Genomic DNA, 19,099 nt, shown 5'->3' with positions numbered 1-19,099 from the left:
GCCTTAGTCATTTATTAAAAGAATAGCATTTATTTCGGCATTTATATTATTTCGCATATTATTATTATTATTTATGGAACAAATGAATAAAAGATTAGTTGGTTAAGAAACTATTGTGATTTCCTCTATTATTCTTCTCAAATTTCAAATGAAAATGCAAATGTCATTCTATTTACATTAAAATAATGGGTTGTATCCTGTGAAGGATTGCCTACGTATTCATTAAAAAAATAAAATCAAACCCGTGCGCCTAGTTCGAGTAAATGTAAAAGAATAATTGTTCTAAGCAAAAGCTTGTGCAAACTAGAAAATAAGCATGAGGTTTACTTACTCCTAAAATACAACTCAATTTATTTGATGACGTGAGGATGTCGAAATGTCAAAATGCAAGAGCAAAGTGACATAAGCTGTATTTCAGCGGGCCAAGGGCCATATTTATTTCGTGTCGCATGAGCGACACGTGGGTGTTACGCGAGGCACGTTTCTTGTCTTACCCTAGGCGTAATATCTTTTCAGTTGATCGAGGTTAGTTGGGTTAGCAAAGTCATTCCCATCTAGGTCTTTAATCCTAACCGCACCCCCCGAGAGTATGGACTTGACTAAAAAAGGTCCGGCCCAGTTAGGTTGAAACTTTCCACGTGGATCGACAGGTAGTAGAACTCAGACTGATTTGAGCACCAAATCTCCTTCTTTGATGTTCCTGGGTTTAACCTATTTATTGAAGGCTCGTTTGATACGTGCCTTATATGTTTGCACCTTCGTTCGTCCAAAAGGATGAGTTCTTCATATCTATCTCTCTTCCAATCAGCTTCCAGAATTTGACTTCCAAGCAGAATGCGTAAAGACGGGATTTCCAGTTCAACTGGTTGTATAGCTTCCATGCCGTAAGTTAAGTAGAAAGGAGTAGTCCAAGTAGGCGTCCTAATTGATGCGCGATAACCATATAATGCGAATGGTATCTTGTTGGGCCAATTGCGATAATTGTCGATCATTTTCTTGAGGATAGTGATGACATTCTTGTTAGCTGCCTCTACCGCGCCATTAGTTTGAGGTCTGTAAGGCGAGGAATGGCGGTGCTTGATTTTGTATTTGGCTAGAAATTGCTCAGTCTCAGCCTGGAAATGTGATCCATTGTCACTGATGATCTCATGTAGGCAACCATATCGACAGATGATATTGGTTTGCATGAACTTTGCCACGTTCTTAGCGGTGAGACTAATGTAAGATGCTGCTTCGACCCATTTGGTAAAATAGTCGATAGCTACCAAAATAAAACAGTGACCTCCTGTTCCGTCTAGAGTGATTTTCCCGATGATGTCAATTCCCCAAGTAGAAAACGGACAAGGAGATGTCATGGTGGAAAGCAGTGAAGGAGGGACGTGTTGCACATTCCCAAATATTTGGCAGTTATGGCAATGTCTGACGTATTTGATACAATCTGACTCCATCGTGGTCCAGTAATATCCCAGATGCGTGATTTTCTTTGCCATCATTGGTCCACTCATGTGAGGACCACATTCTCCATCATGAACTTCTTTCATCACTTTTTGTGCCTGTGAATGATCAAGGCAATGCAAGAATACACCAAAAGGAGTTCTTTTTTATAATTCTCCCTGCACGAGGAGGTATTGAGAGGCTAGTAGGCGTATAGCACGTTGTCCCCTCTTATCCATATCTGGTGGATATGTACCATTGAGCTTGAAGTTTAGAATGGCTTGAAACCAAGGTTCCCCTGGATTCTCTTCCTCATCTGTAATTTTGTGTACATAGGCTGGTTCTGACCGTCGTTCGATGCATAAAGGCATTTCTACCATGTTGTCTGGCATATTAATCAAAGATGCAAGTTTTACAAGAGCATCTGCAAATTGATTCTCTTCACGAGGTAGGTGTAGATAAGTGACCTGGTTGAAGAATTGGGCAACCTAGTCTATCCTAGCCTGATAGAGTGCTAGACTTTCACTTCGAATTATCCAAAATCCAGTAATTTGGTTGATGATCAAGGATGAGTCTCCGTGAACTCGAAGATTCTTGATGCCTAAACTTACTGCTGCTTGTAGCCCAATGAGGCATGCTTCATATTCGGCTGCATCATTTGTCACCTCAAAGTCGAGTTTGTCAGAGAGTGGTGTATGCTCGCCTTCAAGAGAAATGAGCAACACTCCTATTCCAAATCCTCTTAAATTTGATGCTCCATCGAAATAAAGGTCCCAGGAGCCTACACTAGTTTGTAGTATGTCCTCGTCTGGAAATGACCACATGTCTATTGCTTGGGTGTCTTTGATAGGATTGTCTGCAAATAATTCGGCAACGACACGTCCCTTTATAACCTTCAGAGGTACGTATTTGAGGTCGAACTCCGTGAGCATTAACGTCCATCTTGCCAAGCGTCCGTTGAGAACGGGTTTCTCGAAAAGGTACTTGACGGGATCCATTTTGGAATATACCTTGACAGAGTAGCTAAGCATGTAATGGCGTAGCTTCTTCGTTGCCCACACAAGAGCGAGGCATGTCTTTTCGAGAGGTGTGTACTTGCACTCATACTCCAAGAACTTCTTACTAAGGTAGTAGATAACTCTTTCTTCTTTTCCAACAGTTTGTGCGAGCATAGCCCCCATGGCTTTTTCGGTCACTATGAGATATAAACCAAGAGGTTGATCTCGTTAACGAGGCATGAGTACTGGCGTCTTGGCTAGTATCTCCTTAATTCTGTCAAACGCCTTTTGAAAATCATCGTCCCCATATGGTATGATCTATTTTCTTGAGCTTTTTGAAAATGGGTTTGCAGATCATAGTGAGCTTCGATATGAATCGGCTTATATATTGCACCTTGCCTAGAAATCCTCTAACCTCCTTCTCTGTTTGGGGTTGTGGCATTTTGATTAGAGCCTTGATCTTAGATGGATCAATTTTTATTCCTCTTTGACTGACGACATATCCCAGAAGTTTGTCTGATGTTACTCCGAATGCACACTTATGAGGATTGAGCCTCATGTTGTAGTTTCGCAGTCTTAGGAAGAACTCGCGAAGGTTATCAATGTGCCCCGTCCTATCTTTGGACTTGACAATCATATCATCGCCGTATACTTCTACTTCTTTATGCATCATGTCGTGTAGCAATGTGGTCGCAGTGCGTTGATATGTAGCTCCAGCATTGATTAGCCCGAATGGCATAACAGTATAGCAATAGGTGCCCCATTTTGTGACGAAGGCTATCTTATGCATGTCTTCTATGGCCATTTTGATCTGATTATAGCCTGCATATCTATCCATGAAGGATAACAAAGCATGATCTGCTGTATTATATGCCATTATGTCGATGTGCGGTAGAGGGAAGTCGTCCTTGGGACTTTCTTTGTTCAAGTCTCTGAAATCAACACAAACTCGGATTCGCCCATCCTTTTTAGGTACGGGGACTATGTTAGCCACCCAGTCTGAATACTCGGAAACTTTGATGAACCCGGCTTTGAATTGTTTATCGACTTCTTCTTTGATTTTAAGAGCCCATTCGGTCCTCATTCGGCGAAGCTTCTGTTTTACACGTTTAAAACCTGGTTTGATTAAATTCGATGTTCTGCAATATCCCTGTCGATTCCTAGCATGTCTTTGTAGGACCAAGCGAAAACGTCCTTGAACTCGTGTAGAAGGTCTATGAAATTGGCCCTTTTAGTTGGGTTTAAGGTCATCCCTATCCTAAGTTCTTGGGGTTCTATTTCCGTTCCTACATTGATGGGTTCGGTGTTTTCTATAATTGGTGCCCCTTCCCCCTCTTGTAATATTTTTTTAATTATGCAAGGAGGTAATTCGATTGAGTCTGGATCAGGATCATCCTCATTATCATCGTAAATAGAATTGCTTTCAGAATAACACAAAGAGTAAGTAGAATCTAATTTATTCATATTAAATTTGGAAAAGAGTTGAAACAAAGAAGTCATCTGTTCAGTAAGCAGTGGAGGTAAAGGGACAGCTGCTGGGCATTTCCCGAGCTATTAATTCTACTCGACGCTATGCTAGGAGAAATAAGGGGATTGGGAGTGACGACAACAGGAGACTCTCTAGGGACTTCTCTAGACTTAGACTTTGATTCCAACTCTGACTCCGACTCTGACTCGAATTCGTTGTCTTCAGGCTCTTCTTTGAACATCTCTCCTTCTCCAGTGGTGACTTCGAAGAGCTTTCCTTGCTTGTTCTTCCACTTGATCGACTTTCTCCATCCTTTCTGCTGGTTCGAACTGGCTTCGGTTATCAATGCTGTGGGGTTGAAATGGTCATCTTGAAGTATCATGGTAATGATCTCGTCCTGTGCCGCCCTAACGAATCGGTCCTCTCCAAATAGAAGGTTAACAGTCTGTTCATTTAAAAAAGGTGTTTGACGACTTTTGGCGGTAGGAACCCTTTCTGAAGGGATGAAGTAGCAATCGTGGAAGACCTCGATTCCAGCTAGTTGCATTCTCTTATAGTGCCAAGGTTCGGGAAACCCATGAAAGTGTTCTTGATTCCCTTCTCTAACGAAGTATCCGTTTAGGGTAGGGAGATAGGGTCGCATTTGGATTCCTTTGCTCTTACGGTTTTGGAATAGAGTGAGCATCTCCAAAGCCTCTTCTTTCGTGGGTTTGTATCCCAAATCTAAAGGTATCCTCTGAGAGTTTCCTTCTTTGTATGGTGCGAAGGTATTTTTCTTGGCAGGAATCAATGGCATTCTCGGGAAGTATCCCTGAGACTTGAGTATGTGGTTGACCACTAAATTGGAGTATGGATCGAAGTATAGAGGTGTCAGTTCGCTCTCTACAAGGTTTATGCTCTGAAAGCCCCAAAGCTCATATACTGGATCTGTGACTACTTGGTTGCTCGACAGTTTTTCTATCACTGCTTTGATAGGTGACGAAGTGATCGTCACTACTTTGCCATCTAGTAGAATCTTAATCTTTTGGTGCAAGGTGGATGTTACTGCTTTTGAAGCGTGAATCCAAGGCCTTCCCAGAAGTATATTGAATGACGCTTCGATATCCCCTATTTGAAAATTAACCTTTCGCTTAATTGGCCCCGTAGCTATAGTGAGATTGATCAGCCCCACTACTTTACGTCGTGTTCCATCGTATGCTCGAACACCTTGGTTGGTAGGAGTCCAATCTAATTCTTTCATGCCCAATTTATTTGCCGTTTTCAATGGTATGACATTTACCGCAGAACCATCATCCACCAAAGTCATTGGTACGTTCTTCTTTAAGCATGTGACGGTAATGTACAGAGCTAGGTTGTGACTGGCGCCGAAAGGAGGCAAATCCTCATCTGAAAAAGTAACTGGGTTACTTAGTGTCGGGCCCAGAATTATCCTTCCTGACCTGACATAGGCCAGGCAGTAACCAAAACCAAATTCCAAGCAAAGGACACCTGAAACCAGGCATTTATCAATTACGGATAGGCACCAAACAAGAGTTGATGTAAGGCAGGAAATAGTCAACCAGCAGACTGAAAGGAGAACAAGTCAGGCATAAGAAAACGCCGAATAGGCACAACAGGCAACAACCAAGCAGTTTATGTATGCTCCCTACAAACAAGGAACACCAATTCAGAAAGAAAATAGTCAAAAGCAACAACTAAATAAATGGCAACCACCTCTGGGTAAATAGGGCAGAAGCCCTATTTACCAGGAAAACCTAAACGGCAGAAAAGGGACTTGGAAAACGAGTATAAATGCAAGAGAAGACAAAATCAGAAGGGACATTCGACACACTCTTACTCTCACTTACATTCTTGTATTCTTAAGCAATATAATCTAGCCTGTCACGCCTGATATACCAATACTCTATCAGGCTGTCAAAGATCATAGTAACAATCACTCCTGGCTTGGTGCCCGTGGTTTTTTCCCTTATTCCTAGGGTTTTTCCACGTATAAAATCTTTGTGTCCTTATTTATTATTTGTTCTATTATTTAACAATACTAGTCAGGCGAGTTGTTTGAGCTAGACCACCCTACACATAAACCCCTGGTAGGAAGTTTTTATTCAGTAAAATCCCTGCCAAAACAATTGGCGCCCACCATGGGGCATCTAGCTCAAAAATAATCAAAACCCATAACCAAACACCACAAAAAACTTAACAAATGGCAGGAGATAGCATTGAGCAACAACTGGCTACCGCCCAACTACAATTGTTGGAAATGAAATAGTTGAAACAAAAAATGGCCCAGGCTGAAGCAGAAGTTGCAAAATTGAAAGAATCAGAATCCAGCCTGAAACTAAAGCTGGGAGAAAAAGCTTCAGGATCAAAGTTGAAAGTTCATCCTGGCATCCCATTCTCCTCAATCATCAGGAACATTGATTTCTCCAATCTTGGCACTCCTACTCGACCAAAGTCCAAAACAGGAGAAGAAACAGACTCAGAAGAATTCCAAAATAAAGAAACCTCACTAGATCAGACCAACACATCCATCATGATGGCTAGGCTTCAGGAAATCCAAAAACTCCATGAAAGATTTGAGAAGATTCCAGGAGTTCCTACCCCAATTGACGACGCAAATCCAGAGAGTTATGCTGATTCACCGTTTGTAGATGAAATAGCAAAAATAGACCTGCCAAAGAAATTTTTGGTCCCCTCAATGAGAATGTATGATGGGACCACAGATCCACAAAATCATGTTGTCTACTACAAGCAAAGGATGCTGGCAGCATCAATTTCCAGTGAACTACGCCAAGTCTGCATGTGTAAAGGATTTGGAACAACCCTGAACGGACCTGCCCTGCAATGGTACATAAACCTGCCAAATGGAAGCATCAAGTCCTTTGCTGACTTGGTCAATTCTTTCAATCATCAGTTTACCAGCAGCAGGGAAGTAGAAAAGAGATCCAGTGACCTATACAGGATTAAACAAAAGCCTGAAGAATAAATCAGATCCTAAATGACAAGATTCAACAAAGAAAAGGTTTTAATCCCCGGATGTGATGTTGGAACAGCCGTGGAAGCTTTCAGGCAAGGGTTACCCCTGGATAGTGACTTCTATCACGCAATGACCATGAAGCCTTGTCATACCTTTGAAGATGTCCAGGCATTTGCCATAGGCTATATCAGGCTGGAAGAAGACAAAGGCTACAAGGGAGACAATGCTGACAGCAATTCAGGATATGACAAAGTCAACAGAAAAAGTTCTAACTACAGAGGAAGCAGTTCCAGGCCATCTCCTTACACAAGACCTGACAGATCAGAAGTCAACTATACACATGAACAACGAGATAACTCCTATATTTATCCTCCTATCCAAGAATATAACTTCTCTGTTGACATTGCAGGACTGATCAAGAGACTTGATCATATGGGAGACATTGTCAAGTGGCCAAAGAAGTCAGATAACCCCAACCCAAGGAAGGATACCAACAAGTGGTGTGAATTTCACATGGATATAGGGCACATAACAGAAGAATGCATGGGACTACGCAGACAAGTGGCTTACCTGCTAAAGAAAGGATATTTGAAAGACATGATGCCAACAAAGAGAAGGGAAGATGATGGAACAAGAAAGATCACAGAAAGGCAACAACGTGACTTAGCCCCTGCACCACCCATTTATGAGGTCAAATTCATCAATGGAGGATCAGAGATTTGTGGCCTGACCAGTTCAGCTGCAAAAAAAATTGTCAGGGAGTCAAAAATGAAATCTCCTTTTATACCTAGCAATTTACCTCAAGTTACTTTTGACGACACTGATATGCAGGGCATTCCAGAAATCCACCACGACAGCCTGGTCATCACCATACAAATAGGAACTGCACATGTCATGAGAATCCTGGTAGATGGAGGCAGTTCAGTGAACCTGATCATGCTTGATGTCCTTAAAGCAATGAAGATTGATGAAAGCCAAAACATAAAGAAATCTAATGTACTGGTAGGATTTAGTGGAGAAACAAGGAACACACTGGGAGAGATACATCTGCCCATATATGTGGAAGGAGTCCTGGACTGCCTGTCATCCTACAACGCCATACTAGGAAGACCGTGGATCCACAATGTAAGGGCCATACCCTCCACCTATCACCAATGCATCAAGATACCAACAGAATGGGGAGTAGCAACCATAAAAGGTGAACAAAAATCTTCCCAGGAATGCTATATTGAGTCACTGAAGCCTTCCAAGGCAGGTAAGTCCCTCGCCTAGCAATTACAGTACCCTGTCAGGATAACTCATGTGGCAGAAACCAAAATGGAAACAGATCAAGTAATTTTAGACCCTGAGTATGTACTGGTAGGATCTGATGTCCCTGACAACATCAGGCCAGAATTAGTAAGTTTTCTCAAAATTAAATCTTCATGTTTTGCCTGGTCACATTTTGATATGGCTGGTATAGATGCCAACATTATTACACATAAACTAAATATAGACAAGTCTTATAAGCCTGTCCAACAGAAAAGAAGAAAATTTGCCGCTGAACGAAATGCTATTATTAATGAAGAAGTAGACAAACTATTGGATATGGGGATGATAAGAGAAGTCATGTACCCTGACTAGCTAGCCAATGTAGTGGTAGTACAAAAGAAGAATGACAAGTGGAGAGTTTGTGTAGATTACACAGACCTCAATAAAGCCTGCCCAAAAGATCCATTTCCACTCCCACACACAGAAGCAATGGTAGATGCTACAGCAGGGCATGAACTCCTAACGTTCATGGATGCCTCAAGTGGATTCAACCAAATCAAGATGCACCCATCTGACCAGGAACATACTTCATTCATCACGGAAAGAGGCATATACTGCTACACAGCAATGACCTTTGGCCTGAAAAATGCAGGGGCAACATACCAACGTCTGGTCAATACAATTTTCAAGGACCAAATAGGGGACACAATGGAAGTCTATATTGATGACATGGTGGTCAAATCAAAGAAGGCTGAAGACCATGTTAGAGACTTAGAAACAGCTTTCAAGATCCTGGAAGAATTCAACATGAAGCTTAACCCTTCCAAATGCTACTTTGGAGTCTCGTCAGGCAAATTCCTAGGTTACATGGTGACAAAAAGAGGAATAGAATCCAGCCCAGAACAAGTAAAAGCCATACTGGAACTGAATCCCCCAAGTCAGTCAAAGACATTCAAAAGCTGACAGGAGGAGTTGCAGCCCTGAATAGATTCAAATCCAGCTCATCAGAAAGGTGCAAGGCATTCTATGACCTACTCAGGAAAAACAAGACATTCAAATGGTTGCTTGAACATGAGACAGCCTTCCATGATCTCAAAACATACCTAACCACACCTCCACTACTTGCCAAACCAGACAAAGGAGAACCCCTGACGGTCTATGATGCGTGTCCTAAATATGATGTTTTACGCCCTATTTTAGACGCATTTCAGAGCTCATATGTGTAGTTTATGCTACTATTCTCCCTATTTCCGTCTACTTTCGTGTTTTTGTATACTTTTGCAGAAATGTGAAGAATCCAGCGGAAATCAAGCTGAATCCGTCCCTAGGCACCTTGCATTGCATTTGACGTGAAGTATTCACTCAAGAAACAAACTTGGTGCACATTTCAAGGCCTGAAAGATGACTTTACGTGGCTTTTTGGAGCAAACTACCAGCTACAGTGGTCGATCGACTGACCTGTATGGTCGATCGACCAGAGTACGACTTACATAAGCTACTGTTCAGCGCAGTTCAGTCGATCGACCGGTCTCATTGGTCGGTCGACCAAACCGTTAATTCTGACGCAAGTTAATAGAACGAGAATTCTGAAGCCCATTGTAATTAGGTTTAGGAATAAGAGTTACGTAATATTCCTATATAACGTAACCTTAGTTTTTAGAATAATCATCCAGTTTTATTATCAAGTTCTTAACAAACAATTCGATAGTCATTAGTTTAGATTATTTTCCGTCAATAAAGTTTACTTTTTGCATTCGGTTTTGATATTTCCTCTTTAATTCTCCCTACGGTATTTTATGTTCCTTCGTTTAATACTCGCTGCTTTAATTCGTTCGTAGTATAGAATTGTTAGGTTAGAATTCCCAAAGCCAATTATCATTTTATGTTAATTGTTCATTTAATTAAATTAAGTATGAATTCGAATGCTTTAATGGTTGATTTTATTGCTGTCATTATTTTTAGTATGAGGAGCTAAATACCCTGAGCTAGGATGTAGGGGATCTGTAGGTTAGGCGGCATTAGAATTAGGAAGACCTAGATCGCGCCATGGTCGATCGACCGGCCTACCTGGTCGATCGACCGGCTCCGTGAGTTTTACTTCGTTTTAATTAATTTAATTGCTATTTTTGACGAATCGAGTGCACGCGACTAGTTGAATGCCTAGGAATTGACCGACCCAATAAAGATCGAAAGATAGGGGAGGGAGATAGACTGCCTAATTAAGACGACTAAATTAATAAGATCAAGAGATAAGTTAATTTGGACTTTTAAATCACTTTTCAGGACGAAAGTTAGCATTAGTGATATTAGGGACCCGTAGCGAGATCGAAAGATGCTACCTGTTAAGAATGGACCGAGAGGACTTCTTATTTTCCCGTTTCACGTGATTGTTTTAGACCTACCTAGTGTACAGCCGCCGAAACTATAGTGAACCGATCATCTTAGTACCCTTTTAATATTTGATTTCATTTACTTCTTTTATTAGCTCGTTTATTTGTCTTAGCTTTGTTGCCTTTAGCTATAGATCACTCAAAACAAACCCCCACTCATTTGTTACTTTAAGACTAAAATCAGACAATTAATAATTGCATCGCCTCTCTGTGGTTCGACCCTGACTGCCACTAGCTATAGTAGTAGTTTGGAAATATAAATTTATCTTTGGTACTCTACGACGGTATCAAATTTTGGCGCTGAAGAGTCTATTGATCCAAAATACTCAAGAGGGGGGGGGGGGTGAATTGAGGATTTAAAACTTTTTAAAGCTTTTTCGATTGTGCGTATGTAATTGATTATTTAAAGTTTATTGCTTAAACTTTAACTAATCAACTAGCGATTGTAAGCAAAATAAACGAAACAAACGAAAGAAGAAGAGACACACGGATTTTTGAAGTGGTTCAGTTTCACAAGTCGAAACCTACGTCCACTATTCTCGATTAATAAATTTAGTACCTTTCTACGGATTACAAATTTACTAACCCAAGTCGTACAACTAACTCTAGCTGTAACTCAATGAGTACCGTTAAATACTCGAGTGACTAACTTACGCTAATAAGAAAGCACTAATGATTCTAACAAAGGTTTACGTTAATGAACAAGTTAAGAATTCAACTAAGCACTATTATCTTATAACGATAAACGAGGAACGAGTATGCGAGTTTTATGACACACGACCTTTCAAAATTGCAAATCGGTTTTTCTGCTTAAAACACACGGTTTGCTTTTTAAATATGAAAACAATTTTTATGCTTAAGGTCTCTCTCTTAGATGTTTGTAAATAGCAAAGTATTTATAGGTAAGGAAGAGGTAGGCTACACGGTTTCTATACAAACCCTAATAGCCGAAAATAATAAGATATAATTACAAATTATATCTTCTTATTATCTCTTTCCTAAAAGCCTTAAAAGATAATAAAGAATATTCTAAAAGATAGAATATAATCTTTCTAAATATTATCTTTACTATAAATTCTAAGATTATGATAAGATTTCCTAAAACAATAAAATCTTTTACCATAAACAAATATATTAAGAAGATATATAAGATATGTAAAGATCTTATTATAGAATAAAATCTTTACCTAATATCTCTTAGGCAACACAACATATCACGGCTCATAAGCTCGTGAATCATGCAAACCCTAATCTTAATATATAATTAGAATTTAGGTTTTAGGAGAGGCTATATGGAAACCCTAATTAGTAGTAAGGTCCAACTCATATGTTGATCCATCATAACCACCAATTAACGCATACCATAAAACCGGACTCTTCACTAAACCAGGCTTTATAAAATAAATACTTTCATTAAAACATTTAAGATAAACTTTAAACAATTATAAAACAATTTTCGAAATGCTTATTAGTCGTGTATAAAAACTCAAAGATTTCAATGTTATAGTAGAAGAGCTATAACATTGAGCTCTTTAACTAGTAAGGTTATAGTCAGTAGTTATAACTTTACTAATCAAGAAACTCATTCTTGATTACCATTATGAGATAATCACCTATACTATTCTAATCTTCAAAGAGATCTTCGAATATAGGCTACGTCATCATCCAAGCTTGTTTAACCTTTAAACGAACTTCGTCTTCACATGATACTTGAATGAATCTTGAATTGCTTGATCTTGAAAGAAGGTTTGAACTTCTCATGCAATTGTCACAATCCTCTTTGTTGCTCGTAATAGGTTAGTTCTAAGATACTTAACAAACGATTACACGCAACAAGTATATAAAATGTAAAACACCTTGACATCAACAAAACATAAACATATAAGCTATATGGTCCAACAAATTCCCCCTTTTTGATGATGGCAAGTCTCCTAAAATTGTGACTAAGTAAAAAGTTCCCCCTCAATATAATACCGTTATCTTGAGAATAAAGATTAACGCAAGATCAAGACAAATTTATCAAAACCGAAACTTTAAGGACTTTAAGAGACAATTGGTCGTGACAAGGAGCAAGCTTAGGTAGATGGTTACTATAGACGATCTTTCCCCCTCTTGACATAATCGAAAAGGTAAGAACAAAGCAAAAATGACTAGAATAATATAATACGAGACAAGAGATAAAAACGTCATAAGAAATAATAATAACACACAAGACTAGAAGCATCCAAAAGATAATTAGCATACAAATTAAGAATTAAACATGTTTAAAGCCAAAGTGGGCCGAATGAACACATATCTAACAGAACACTTGGGCCATAACCTCAAGTGCATTGCCAAAATGGGCCGAATAAGAGTTTGTTTAACACACCATGAAGAAAAATAAAAAGAAAAGCTAAGTAAGGTAAGGGCTAATGAGGGTAGGACGAGAGGAAATCAGATGTTGCGGGTCTTATACGGGTTCACGTAGTCGGGTCTAGTGCGGTGCTCCAAAGCATCCAGACGGTGAAACGAGCTCCGAACCAACTGTGAAAGAGTACCAACGCTCCTTTCAAAATTAAGCACCTTCAAAGAAAGAGCCTTTGTAGCCTCCAACGTGAGAGCTTGATCACCCGCCATCGCTTTCCCGTGCATCACCAAAGCACCACCCTGACTCGTAAGGAAAGTGAGACGATCACCGTGTGGGAACACTTCCCCGTGAATAGCCTTCAACTCCCTCTCAAAACTGCTAACCTCTTGTGTACGTCCTCCATCCACGAGTACACCCGACTAGCATCCAAGCCCGAGTCTAAAGACCGAGATGGTCCAACCCGTGACAATGCCGTAGCCAAATTAGTCGAATGCTCCTCGAATTTCTCCATTAAACCACTCATAAACCCCTCCAACTTCGACTCCATAGATCCTAAACCCGAATCAACCGGGGCTTTCTCAACATCCTTTGCAAGGTGCAACTCGGGTCCATCCACAACAAGACCCATTAGCTTGATCAACTTGTCACACATACAATCCCGAGCACTAACACCGTAACTGTCAGGCCCTACCACTCGCTTAATTTCCAACAAACGAGATATCCACATACCATACGGCAAATCGATTGTAGTGCTCAACTTATCCATAGTGACCGTAAGACTAGTCTAAATGATACGATGCAAAACGACACTACCCAAATTCACCTTCTGACCTTCCAACCAAGAATAAACCATTATAGCTTCATAACTTGACACCTTATCACGGCCGCCTCTCCTCGGCACTACCGTGTTCCATAAAAAGTTCAAGAGGAACTTAATCTTAGCCGAGAGAGGACGAACCACGATATTGACACCCTTCGTCATCTCCTCAAAATACTTCTTCACTAACAACTCCTTCTCACTCACAACATTAGACCACTCAAGACTCAGATTTAATTCAATTCCTTCATCGGGAACAGAAAAAGCAGAGCAAAAGTCCGAAACAGAGACAGTAACATCGACTCCATTAACAACCGTATGCAAAACACCTTTCTTGATCGAGACACTAGCAAAGAATTGTACCACCTCAACTGGATAAATAGGACCCGAAAACTGACTAATGTGACTCCACCCTTGAAAATCAAGAAAATTAACAAAGAAAGCAAGAGCGGGTACACTAACCAACCAAGATTTCGGATAGTACCGACCACCATGAATGGAATACCTCAAAACTCGATTAACTAAGATGCTTTCATCATGAGTAAGCCGAACACGATTCAACCCTTCCTTTGTCGCGGATTTCGAAGCATCCCTAAGCAGAGTACGAGCAACACCATTCCAAACTATCACCTCGGGTTCCTCCACAACTTCACTATCATCAACAAAAACTTTACTTTTACCTTTGAAAAGACGGCGTCTTTTGCCTTCGGATACCGATTCGTCCCGACTACGAAACAGGGGCGAGTTTGAGTTTGGTTGTGGTGAAGGATGATTCATGGAATGAGGATCATGTGTTGGTAAAGGTGATGTTTGGTTAGGAAAGGGGCGGTTTTGGTGGTGACGGGTTGAGGATCGGGTATTTTTTGCATGAGATGGATGCATGATGATGGTGATTTGTTGAAAAAGGAGATGATGGTGATGGTTTGAGTAAAGGAGAAGAGGTGTAATGATGGTAAAAATTTAGAAGAAAGAAAAGTAGGCAAGTGGGGGATGAGTGGACGGGTAACACACAAGGGTAGATATAGGTGTAGGTTTAGGGTTAACAAGTGGAGGTGAAATATGGTAAGTGTCTTTAATTAGGAATAGGAAAGTGATAAGTATGGGAATTTATGGTGATAAGACATGAATTAGGAAATTGACTTGATGTAGGAAATATGAGCCGTGTACTTGTGAGCTTATTTGAGAGATTTTTGTGATTTGGAAAGATAAAAAAAATATGGTGTGTTTTATTTATATGATAAAGAATAAGTTTGTATTTCAATTAACTTCTAAATAGCAAATAGAATCTTATGATAAAAATATTTCTATACACGAAATTATTCATGCAACGCAATACACGGACACAGTCATACAATCTTAACTTAACTAGTCAGTCATAAAAGGATTAAACAAATATAGAAGCTTAGGTACCACTGATTAAACCAATTTCCAATCGTAAAGTCTCAAATCGTTCTCTAGCTAATGATTTTGTCAGAATGTCTGCCCATTGTTTTTCAGTACTACAAAATTCAAGTTTTATATTCCCCTTCTCAACATGGTCTCTAATAAAATGATGTCTTATTTCAATATTTTTGGTACGTGAATGTTGTGCGAGATTTTTAGAAATAATTATCGCACTAGTATTATCACATAAAATAGGAATACATCCTACGTCAACACCATAATCACGTAATTGTTGCTTAAGCCATAAAAGTTGAGTACATACCAGTCCTGCAGCAATGTATTGAGCTTCAGCAGTTAAGAGAGCAACCGAATTTTTCTTCTTCGAACCCCACGTGATGATACACGGTCCGACAAACGTGGCGACACTTGACGTGCTTTTTCTGTCTAGGGAACATCCTGCGTAGTCAGCATCTGAATAACCGACTAGATCATAATTGCACTCCATTGGATACCATAGGTATAAGTTGGCCGTTCTAATCAAATAACGTAAAATCCGTTTTACGGCCGTCATTTACGATTTTTTGGGAGATGATTGATATCTCGCACAAACGCATACCCTGAACATAATATCGGGTCTACTTGCGGTCAAATATAACAGTGACCCAATCATCCCACGGTAAGTAGTTTCATCAACTGATTTACCGTTTTCATCCAATGTCAATTTCTTGTTTTCGACCATTGGTGTAGGCATAGCGTGTGAATTTTCCATTCCAAATTTCCGAATCAACTCTTTGATATATTTCTGTTGATGGATCTTAATGCCTTCATCTGTTTGTTGTATTTGCAAACCTAGGAAGAATTTCAATTCTCCCATCATACTCATTTCGAACTCGGAAGTCATCAACTCAGAAAAGTATTTGCATAGTCTTCGGTTGGTCGATCCAAAGATGATATCATCGACGTATATTTGAACAACCAAAAGGTCAGAATCCTTAGTGTTTAGAAATAGGGTTTTGTCGACGGATCCTCTACTGAATCCACTGTCAAGTAGAAACTTAGATAATCGATCATACCAAGCCTTAGGTGCTTGCTTTAATCCATATAGGGCTTTATCCAATTTGAACACGTGATCCTCAAATTTGATATTCTTAAAACCAGGGGGTTGTTCAACGAAGACTTCCTCTTGTAAATATCCATTCAAAAATGCCGTCTTGACGTCCATCTGGAAGAGCTTCATTCCCTTGTGTGCGGCGAATGCTATCAGAAGTCTAATAGCTTCAAGACGAGCAACAGGTGCGAAAGTCTCGTCATAATCTATTCCTTCTTGTTGATTATACCCTTGAACCACCAATCTTGCTTTGTTTCTGACAATGACTCCAACATCATCTAATTCGTTCCTGAAAACCCACCGAGTTCCAATGACTGTACGATCTTTTGGTCTAGGAACTAAATGCCAAACCTTATTTCTTTCGAATTGTTGTAGCTCTTCTTGCATAGCCATAATCCAATCTGATTCAGCAAGAGCTTCATTGATGTTCTTTGGTTCGATCATCGATATAAAAGAGTAGAAAGAGCAGAAATTGTTCAAGGAACGTCTTGTTTGAACACCCTTCTTAATATTTCCAAGAATATTGTCCATGGGGTGTGAGTTCTTGTATTTCCACTTCGTCGAAGTGCTTGGTTCTTCCTCGTTATTTGAGCATGACCCAACTCCATTTGGTTCGGAATTAGAGAGAGTTCCCCCCGAATCCTATTCGGGTGTTGTATTTGAGCCGATTATAGCTTCGGACTCAACACCTTGATTTGAATTCAATGTTACAGTAACATCATCTATAACATTGGTTTGGGAGTTCTTATCTTTAGTCAATGCTATAGTATCATCGACTATAACTTTGCCTTTCTCCTTTTTATCTTTTGAGGAACGATCAAGTTCATCGTTTATTCCCTCAATCTCATTATCCTCTAATTCCAAATCCGGGGGATCGTCTCTTGAAAGACGAAAGTCGGGTTCATACAAGTCTTCTTCCTCATCCTGTAATGGCTTATCGAACACGTTATCTTCATCAAAGATAACGTGGACACTTTCTTCAATACAAAGAGTTCTCTTATTGAAGACTTTTTAAGCCTTGCTATGATCTGAATATCCTATAAAAATTGCCTCGTCACTCCTAGGGTCGAATTTACTTAAACGGTTCTTACCGTTATTATGTAAAAAACATTTACTCCCAAAACAGCGAAGATGGGAGATATTAGGTTTTCGACCTCTAAGAAGTTCGTAGGGGGTTTTCTTGAGGATAGGTCGGATCATAGCACGATTATGGATATAGCAAGAAGTACTTATGGCTTCAGCCCAAAACTTACGAGGTAACCACTACACAAATGCATTGTACGTGCCATATCTTCTAAAGTCATATTCATCCGTTCAACAACACCGTTTTGTTGAGGAGTTCTTGGTGCAGAAAAGTTATGTCCTACACCATTAACTCTACAATAATCTATAAAAGTTTGGTTGTCAAATTCGGTGCCATGATCCGTACGAATAGATACAAGATTAGTCTTATATTTATTTTGAACACGTTTCATAAGACAATCAAATTCATCAAAATTTTCGTCTTTTGAATGAAGAAAGATAGGCCATACATACCTTGAGTAGTCATCTACAAGAACAAAGACATACCTGGATCCTCCTCTACTCCTTACCTTCATAGGTCCACATAAATCCATGTGTACCAGTTCTAAGGCTTGATTTGTGCTTACTACTCTTTTTGGTTTGAATGATGATCTTACTTGTTTACACCTTGCACACGTGTCACACATCTTTTCTTGGTCGAACTTGATCTTAGGTAATCCTTCAACCAAGTCCCACTTTTTAAGTTTGTTCAAGGTTAGTGAGCTAATGTGACCAAACCGTTTATGCCATAAACAAGGATCATCAAGTGTAACTTTCATGCATGAAAAGGAGTTAGTAGGCACAGCATTTAAATCCACCATATAAACATTCCTTTTCCTGTGGCCTTCAAGAATAACATTGCTAGTTCCTTCAATAATAATGCGACAACTATCAGTATGAAAAACTACTTTGTTACCTTTGTCGCATAGTTGGGATATGCTTAGCAAATTGTGTTTAAGAGCATCCACGAGGTAAACGTCACTTATTGCGTGAGATTTAGAAATTCCGATTTTGCCAACGCCAATAACCTTTCCCTTTTTGTTATCCCCGAACGTTACTTTTCCTCCATTGAAGGGCTTAAGTGAAAGAAACAGATTCTTATTTCCGGTCATGTGTCTTGAGCATCCACTGTCAAGATACCATTGGTTGTTTTCTTTCACCTCCTCCTGCATAACGGATTAGATATAGTTTTTAGGTACCCAAGCTAAGTTGGGTCCCTTATGATTAGTTACTCTATAAACTAGATTCTTTCGAATCCACACTTGTCTAATGATCGTTTTTCTAACCCTTGGTTTATTTGACTTGGGAGGAGTTCTAGGTTAGGGTTTTCTCTAGGTCTAGGAATTTCTCTAGGTCTTTCTTGATTACTTCCCTTGTGAATAGGTTTACTGGGTTGAGGTCGACAAGGGTTTTGTGAAGTGCTAGGTTTCTTAGAGTAGTCAAAGGCCATGTCATAGAACCAACAAAATTTATTATTTCTTTCTTCGTTAGGTTCGTTAGTGGGGGTTTCCTTATCCTCGACAACTGTGTCAGCAGTTTTGGCATGTTCGGCATTCTTTCTTATATCATGAACCTTTTTGACACAATTAATTTGGATGTAACCCGTATGACCACAGTAATTACAAATCAAGTATTCAGGAAGATCAGCATACTTCCTTTTTCTAAAATCAAAGTCCGAAGGTGTTGATTTGCATTTAGAGTGATCTCTACGGCTGTAGCACTCATGTCCTAATCCCATCTTCATATTATTATCGGATTGTTCGGTTAGGAAGTTTAGAACTTTTGTGCTACCTTCCCACTTGTCATGGACCTTTCTAGCGTGTAGAAGTAGGTCTTTTAGGATTTTAATTTCCTCTAGACATTTCGT

Source organism: Silene latifolia, chromosome Y, assembly GCF_048544455.1.
Source record: "Silene latifolia isolate original U9 population chromosome Y, ASM4854445v1, whole genome shotgun sequence".
In the NCBI taxonomy this organism is placed as follows: Eukaryota; Viridiplantae; Streptophyta; class Magnoliopsida; order Caryophyllales; family Caryophyllaceae; genus Silene; species Silene latifolia.
The sequence above is the reverse complement of the archived record's forward strand: the minus strand, read 5'-3'. Positions refer to the sequence as shown.